Below are 7937 nucleotides of genomic sequence, written 5' to 3' on the forward strand. Positions count from 1 at the left end.
GTGGCTCTGCAAGTCTAGTTTATTGATAATACATTAGAGGCACAAACTGGGGCTAGGAGATGCTGCAGATACGGTCACCACTGTTAAAGTGAAAGCCTTATCTTCTGTTTTTAGGTCTTTCACTCTTTTCTGACATATTGTGGTGGCTAATTGATATGATACGCTGCCTCTGACAGAGACCTCTCCTCCCCCTCCTCTCTGAGTGGGGCATGACTAAGACCAAGGTTGGCTGCTGGCTCTTTGTCTGCCTGCATGTAGAGCACACAACAGCAGTCACACAGCATTTTAATGACGTGGTAACCCCCCACCGACACACACACCCCTTCACTCCACTCCATTCAAATGTCTTTATGCCTGCATCCCTCTTCCTCATGTCTCGACCACAACAAACCTCCAGAATCCAAAAAAGTGCAGACACAAAGACATTTAACAAACATCCAGTTATATGTGATTTTGCTATAAATGCAGCCATTGCTGTTCTTCTTAAGCTCTGTCTCAATTTAGGGGCTGCATCCTTAAGAGACTGCATTTGAAGACCAATTACATCACATCGGCGCAATTAGGCTGTCCCATCTCGAAATGCGTCCCTCCATCCCAGAGAAATGAAGGCTTCAAAGGATGGATCCTTCCCGGCCCAACTTATCCCAGGATGCATTGTTCTTCAGTGACAAATCATTTTATAAATGTGACATGACATCTAATGCTTGATAACCCGTTTCACCTAAACTGAACAGCTAAAACCAAGGGGCATTAAAACGTTCTACTCATGTCCAACTTCAGCTCTGTTGCTAGGTAACAGCAATAAGGGTGGTACGAGCTGGTGACACCTATCATGGAAAGCCTCCGTAGATCAGACCATTTACTCAAATAATTTTGGTTTGACCTTTGCAGTCTATGGTGCCTATGAAGGAGGCGGTCTTCATGGGCCTGGTAGAACACATGGGTCCTGCAAAGGTCCCTTGAATTGAAACACAGCTATAGAGATGTGTGTTAACAGGCTAGTTCAAAACAAGACTACAATATTTCTAGTCATTTCTTTTTTTGATATATTTTTTGGCCATTGTAGCCTTAATGACTTGGACAAATTTAAGCTTGAAAGAGGAGAGAGTACAGGGGAGATACAAACTTATTGATACATTAAAAAAAAAAAATTTAGTCCTGACCTGTTCCAGCCATGGCAGTGCCGAGGCAGCAGGTCAGCTGGACAGAGGCTGCAGCTCCACTCCAAACATCCCCATTAATTACATCAGAGGTTGTTATGGGTCTTTGGCCAAATTGATTCAGAGACATCTGCCAACCTCCTCTCGTCTCCGGGGAGCAGCAAAAAGCCGGCCTGATGTCCACGATGAAGGGAGGAACAGGAGGTCCAAGCTGTCTCCTGACCCCACAAATCACCCATAAACCGGTTCTTTGTGTGTTCAGTCGGCTCTGGATGTAATTGACAGCAGATAATAGGGCACATGCAAGAGATTCTGTGAGACATTATTCTGTGCTGAGTGCAGATGTGTTGTTACCATGTAATGAGGACGCTATGTATTTACTTACTTTAAAACTGCAGCAGAGGCTAGAAACACCCTGTAGTGAGATAAGTCTGCCTCATTCTTGTCACTCCCTCTGGTGTCTCTTATCTCACTGATCTTAGAATCAGAAAGACAAACTAGAAATTAATTAAATTGACAAATCCAATACGCAATCAATGGTCACTCTCTGAACATTGATTTTGTAAATGTCGATATTAGTCAAATCAGATAAAGTGTGGGAAATGTGGTGCAGCTAAAATGAATTTAAGGGGTCGGGCCTTGGCGGAGGTATGCCCTCTACTGAGAGCCATTCTCAGACTCTAGTGAATCTTGTCTCTGCAAAGCTATGTTGTGTGATGATCCCAAGATAAAGCTTTTTATGCTCTACAGAGAATGCAACATGCAGAGTTTGCACTGTGCAAAATCCAGTATCAAAAATGACCACTAAGACATTTATAAAAATGGTGGAAAGATGATAAGCTTTTAGAGGATAAACTGTACACTCACAAATACATTTTTCTCTGTAATGGCAATTAGAGAGGCCATCAGATAAATTAGTCACAGTGATTTTAGGAATGATGAACTTTGTGCAACATTTCTTTGTTTTGTTACTTTATCAATTTAAGTGCATGACCTAATGTCAAAGGGTAATTCAGTGTCAAATCATCGCACCTTTGGGCCAACGCCACATTCTATGAACCAAAGTTTCTCAGATAAATGGGAGGAGTGAACTCATAAAATTTGTTTAAGGTCACAGGAAAATGGGTCGCATCTAATATCTCATATCTCATATCTTATAAGTATGCTTTCCCCTATTTTAAAAAATAAAAGCAAAGATTGAATTACAAGAAAACTCACTAACTAAAGTTAGTTGATAATGTCATCAAGACCTCCTTTGATACATTGCTCAGATATATCAACTTATCTGAATTGACAACATATCACATTATTAATGGTGTTAAACAGCAGCTAGTGATCAGACCATGATGAGGCAAAAACAAAATACTAATGTACTACTTTGTTGATGGGCTCCCAGGCCACTGGATAGAATTTCGGTTCCATATGTTTTCTCACGGTGTTAAAATGTTGAAAGTAAAATGTCACTTATTAATGACATTTGCTGAAATAAATAAACATGATTTTGCTTTCTACACAAAACATTTACAGGTATAATGAAAAGGGAAAGTCTGCTCAATGTTACTATGGCATTCATGAATTGCTCTTTTTAAATATTATTTTAAAAAATCTTTAAAAGGTGACGAATACGTTTTAACTCTCTCTCATTCAGGATAATCCCCACTGTAAGTATCTTAGGTATGTTATGAGTTATTTTATCAAAGAGATTTTGAAAAACATACAGAAAATGTCAGCTCAATGTTCCTATTAAATAATAATTAAATGCATTTCTTTAGAGATGACTGAAAATAACACCTCTTATTCAGAATGACCCCCACTGTCAACAAGTTCCAAGTTTCAAGTAACGTTACTTTACAAATTCTGAGAAAATTAAAAGTGAAATTGGCCAAATTCTCATTATGTGTACCTTTCTCCTTTTCAGGATGACCCTCGATGCCAAGTTTCAAGGGACTTTACTGTAGAATGTTTGAGAAAACTACAGAGAAAATTAGCTCAATTTTCTTTATCGCACTCTTAATTTGCTCCTATTAATTATTGAAAAAAAAATCCTTAGGATTTTGTTCAGAATGATCCCCACTCCCACTGTCTGCATGCTAAGGTTCAAGTGATTTTACGATAGAATTTTGGGCGAAATTAAAGAAAATAATTTGCTCCTATTGAATATGAATTTACAATGAAATTACAAGTATCAAGTGATTTTACTCTAGACATTTAGAAAAAAATTTACGGAAAATCAATTCTATTAAATATTTTTGAAAAAAAAATGTAAGAGGTGACAAAGAAATTTCACCAATTTCTTGTTTACGATGACTTTTATTGTCTGCATGTCATGTTTCAGAAGGTTTTACTGTAGATATTTCACCTCACTATTGTTCATGGTGAACCCCCCTTTCTGTATGTCAAGTTTCAGAAGGTTTTACTGTAAAATCATTGAGAAAATTAAAGGCAACTTTTACCAGTTTTTCACTACGGCACTCAAAAGTTGCTCATTTCAAATATTATTTTATCAAAATGCTTGATAGGTGACAAAGATATTTCACCTCGATCTTGTTCATGGCGACCCCCACTGCATGTATGTCAAGTTTCATAAGGTATTACTGTAGAATTTTTGAGAAGATTAAAGGCAAATTTGGCTACATTTTCACTACGGCACTCAAAACTTGCTCATATCAAAAATAATTTTAAAAAATCATTGAGAGGGTGACCCCCACTTTCTGTATGTCAAGCTTCAGAAGGCTTTACTGTAGCATGTTTGAGAGAATTAAAGGCAGCTTATACCAATTTTTCACCAGGGCACTCAAAAGTTGCTAATTTCAAATATAATTGAAAACAAATGCTTGAGAGGTGACACAAATATTTCACCACACTTTTGTTCATGGTGACCCACACTGTCTGAATGTCAAGTTTCAGAAGGTTTTCCTATAGAATTCTTTAGAAAATTAAAGGCAGATTTGGCTACTTTTTTACGATGGCACTCAAAACCTGCTCATTTCAAATATTATTTTATCAAAATACTTAATAGGTGACACAGACATTTCACCTCACTCTTTTTTTATGGTGGCCCACACTGTTTGTATGTCAAGTTTCAAAAGGTTTTACTTTAGAATTATTGAGAAAATTAAATGCAAATTTAAAAAACAAAATCTCCACAGCAATCAAAACTTGTTCATTTCAAATATTATTTTGTTTAAATCCTTGAGAGGTGTCACAGATATTTCACAACCCTCTTATTCATGGTGACCCCCACTGTCTGAATGTCAAGTTTCAGAAGGTTTTACTGTAGATTCTTTAAGAAAATGAAAGGCAAATTTTGGCTACTTGTTAACCAAAATTAAAGAGATATTTGGATCAATTTTTCTCAAAAATTGCTCCTCTAATATGCAAATTTGAAGAAAAAAAATCCTTCCGTTCAGGATGATCCCCACTGTCTGCATGTCAGGTTTCAAGCAATGTCACTGTATAATATTTGAGAAATTAAAGGTAAAATCAACTAAATTTTAATACAACACTCATATCAAGCTATGGAGGAGGATTAACAGAGAGCGCTGAAGGTATCAGATAACTGTATGATATGAACTACAATCATATTTCCTTCTTTCATGAGGTCGTTTTTCTAGAAGCAGGAGGCTTAATGTCCTCTCGACTAATGCCTTCCCGGCGCCACGTCTTTCTCACCATACTCTCAGCTGCACGTCATCAATAGGATTGTCTGTCTGGCCATCCCTGCATTTTCTGCTTGCACTTAGGCTCCTCCAAGACCCTTGACAGCTCTCTCCCTTCCATCGTCTGAGATAACGAGGAGGAGGGGGTTAATAAATCAGATTGTAGCCAATCACATTTACTGGGCCTCTTCGAATCGAGTGAAGTGAGTGAAAACACATTTTGGAACCATTTATTCAGCTTTTCACTCCATTGAAATTGTAATATTTTATATTGAATATGTCAGGCAAGAGTGTCAAACAGAGGATGGGAGGTGATGCACAGACTGGCAAAGAGAAACATAAAAAGATGTGACACAATTGCAAATATTAAAATGTTGTTTATTTGACATTGATTTATTACACTAAATAAACAATGAGTTTTATGTGGGAGAGAATTAGAGAAAAATTACATCTTTAACTTTGAGTCTTTTACTTTTTCTAAACATGAACAGTTTCGTTTTAAACTATTCTATCTTTCAAATCTTCATTGGAAAATACACTATGTAGGATGAACACAAGTTCAGCTCTCTGCACACAACATTCAGCACACAGGCCAAGCAAACAGCCCATTCCAATCAGGCAGGTTTAGAATGAATGGGCACTGCACTAGTGATGGTTCAGTGGATAATTATTCTATGGTTGCAGGGGGTGTAATTGGTGGAAAATTAAAAGTTGTTTGAACTTTCTCCTGTGAAAACAAAATGTCATTCTAAATCCTGAAAATGCTGCTAAGAAATTGACCCACACTTCTGATTTATGCTCGTCTAAATATTTGAATAAACACTTGCATTTAAAAATGATTGATGAGCAGAGTGTAAATGGTTTTACTGTCCATTACATCTCCAGTCATAATTTTACAGAGGAGCTGTAAGGCAAAGGAGGACTGTGGAAGTCTTTTTATTTTTTTTGGCAACTGCTCTCTGAGACCTATATAAGGTTGCTTGGAAATGTTTCATAATTTTATGGCTGCTGCAGAGCTGCATTAGCGTAAAGTGAATTATAGCCTTCTGTGAGACTCGACACAGGCAGGATTTCTACTCACAAGAAGCAGTGATCGCAGAGCACGTGGCTTCAGCTTCCTTTACGGGACTTTTGGCAGAAATATATTAGATTGTTTCGCTACCAATCGTCATTGTTAACTTAAGTGTTTGCAAACTATCGTCTCCATCTGCTACAGCTGATAACTGTGTAATATTTGTTTTCTTGTCAACTAAATCTCATCACATTTCACAGACTTTACTTTATAAGCTGGCCCATATCTCTGTTACATTCAAAGGCACTCAAAAACTTTTTTTTTTTATGTCCTGGGGCTACGTTCAGCTTCATGTGAAAACAAGGCAGGGAGGCAAAGTAATGTTGGATTGTATAGATCAAACAGAGTAGAACCTGGCTCAAATTTTACTTCAACTCAACATGACGTCATGCGGCAAAGCGATGCCAGTCAAATATTGTACATGCAAGTCCACATTCCAAGTGTTTGTAAGATTAACACTATTTCTACTGTTTACCTCACAATCATCCAGTCTGTGAGAAAGCAATTATGAACAGTAATGATTCAAATTGATGGGTCTGTTGCTTGGATTTTCCGGATCATGTTTCATCGATACCTGAAGCGGCATACTGATTTAATAGAGAGCTGGCTTTAGCAGCAGACTCTAATGATGAGGAATAATTCTGAAGTAGCTCTGGAGCATTAACACAGGCCAAGAGAACAGAAAATTACAAACAGGCAGTTTAAAAACTCTGCTAAACTAGAAAGATTAAATTGTGATTAAATTATATTCCTCATCGTCTTTCCCTGCACCTATTACAGAGAACTGAGCTTTTTAAATGTCCTGAGTCAAATAACATCACTCTGTACAGTCACGGCTGAAACAGGCCTGATCTGCTGTATATCTGTCTCAGGGAAGAGGAAGTTCCTCAAGTTAGCGGTCCGCTTGTCTCAGCGGCTCGATGCTAATTGGATCATGTGCCCATTCCCACAGCTCCAGCAGGTCAAATGACTGGGATGTGTAGCTCCCCGCCACTAAGTGGTCTATCGATCAGTCAGCAGAGCTTGTGGGCTGATGGGATCTGCTGCAGCAGGCAGAGGCAGGACTTGGCAGGCTGGGTAATGGGTACAAAATACGATGCATTCCTGCACAGATGGGAAGCACTGCCTTGGCTAATAGAGAGAGGTGTTCATTACAGACAAAGTGGAAAATCAAGTGAACAAGATAAGTCAATTTCATGAGGGAATTCAGTTCCTCACACAGTGAGTATAGTTGAATTTTGCTGTTGTCAGATGGAAACTTCGTCTTATCAAAAATATTTTTTTCTTGATCACAATGCAGATTTTATTTTATATGGCAACCTTTTCCTGTGTGCACTCCTCTAAAGGTTACTTTACAAAAAGATAAATGGCTCTTATGCGAGACAAGTTATATTTATATTGCATCTTGCATCATCGTCAGTATTTCGGAGAAACTTAAATGAACCCCACCAATTCTCCTAAAAGATGAAATATCAGAGTACCAGTCACCTGATTTGTGATACAAGTTTTGATTCTCTGATCTCAGTCTACTGTTATCCTTTATTAATCTCATCAAAATTAGTAAAAGTAAAAAAAGTAAAAAAGTAATAGTAAAAGTAAAAAGCATATTTGCTATTATGAGATTACCTTTACCATTAGCAAACCAGCACTTATAAGAATGAGTGGCGGAGGGCCTTAAACTAAACTGAGTCAATAATAAGTAGTAAACAGGGTTATTTGCTTCTACATTTACTAAATGCAAACAAGTCAAAGACCATGTTCTTTAGTCCCTGTGGCTGCATCATGACTTTTATTTAACTCACTAGTTTAAATCCAGCCCTGCAACTGGATCAGGATGCTACACAAAGACACATGTTTACTGTGCACACACACACGTGAGATTTGATTTTCACCCCTTGTATGCTCGTCAGTCTGTTCCAGTGACCCAGTGCCCAAGATTAAGGCCTAGCAAAGCCAGCTTGAGCTTCCCAGCAAACCAAATCCCAGCTTTGAAGAGCCAGTGAGGAGCAGACTCTTTGACCATAAAGCAAAGATAGTGCTGTCAGC

Source organism: Paralichthys olivaceus, chromosome 5, assembly GCF_024713975.1.
Source record: "Paralichthys olivaceus isolate ysfri-2021 chromosome 5, ASM2471397v2, whole genome shotgun sequence".
Lineage (NCBI taxonomy): Eukaryota > Metazoa > Chordata > Actinopteri > Pleuronectiformes > Paralichthyidae > Paralichthys > Paralichthys olivaceus.